The sequence below is a fragment of the Cyprinodon variegatus genome, unplaced genomic scaffold (genome assembly GCF_000732505.1).
Source record: "Cyprinodon variegatus isolate N-32 unplaced genomic scaffold, C_variegatus-1.0 Scaffold393, whole genome shotgun sequence".
Taxonomy (NCBI): domain Eukaryota; kingdom Metazoa; phylum Chordata; class Actinopteri; order Cyprinodontiformes; family Cyprinodontidae; genus Cyprinodon; species Cyprinodon variegatus.
In genome coordinates, this window is record NW_015150846.1 from 771,242 (window position 1) to 772,527 (window position 1,286).

Consider the following 1,286-nt stretch of genomic DNA (forward strand, 5'->3'; position numbering starts at 1 on the left):
AACCAATACTTAGTGATGTTATGAGATTAGCCGAGGCTTTGAGGCGTGTGTCGAGTACGCCCCCAGTCGAGGCATGATTCATTTAGAGGAGGGGCCAAAATTGATGAAGTCTTAGGCCTCGCTACAGTGATATCACTTGACCACTTCGGGAAGTGGTTCGGGAAGCGCAAGAATTTTGACAGGCATTTAAACAGCCTTAGGATTCAGTCAAGATGTTGGAGTTTGTAGGAGTTGCTGTCAGCTGGATAGAGTTTGGATAGATTCTAAGAATAGATTGGTTGTTTTTCCAACCAATCTAGTTGCTTAAAACAATTTTTGTTAGAACAAACAATGTAATGATCAAAATCTGAGAAAACCACCGCACACAGTGTTAACACGTTAGTGTTAACTAGTATTTTCTCAATTAAACAGACAAACTATACTTTCCCACAGCCTTTGCTAACAAATAGATGAATATATTCAAACATCCGCGCTTTCTAGATAAAAGATATAGTGGATAAAATTCTTTTTGGTTTGAGTTTTGGACGAACATCTTTTCCATTGTCATTACCTACCTACTTTTATCAGTAATCATTCTGCATAAAATTGATATTTACAAATACTAATATCTACATAAATTGATTATTTATTAACGTTTTTATTAAAATAGTTATGTATCTATGATTTCACTGAAGACTCCTAGATGACTTACAGAGACACATTATTTTCCCTTTACCTCATAAAACACAAAAACTATTTCTGCTTAAATTCTGTACATATCATCTTTGACGTTAGTTTATTCAGAATGCGGGGGGGTCCGGGGGGGCTCGACCCCCCCGATTAACCCATGAGCCCCCCTGAAAGCCTCAAAAGCAAAATTTAAGGGGGGTTTTAAATTGTGTCAAAAAAAAATGTAATAAAATGTTCTGGTTCCTTAGGAAGCCATTGCTCATATTTGCGTATTGTTTCTAAGTTATATACTATAAGCTTTCTTATGTATAATATTTGATATAGTCTTATTTTGAAAGCACCGGAAGTTGAGCAGTTGGTGTCTTCCTGTTTAATGAGGTTTTTTTTTTTTCATACAACTTTATTTATTTCTGCAAAGAACAATACAGAGCAACCATATTGCACTATAGGAATTCACAACCATTATTTACAGACATTTTCAACAAATTTAAGTTCACATTTTTACCAGTCAAGTAAATGACCTCGTTTTGTGCAAAACAAGAAACAATAAGGAAAAAAGACAAGAAAAAATAAAAATAAACTAAGATCTTACATTTATTAAACAAAAGTTAACGCTA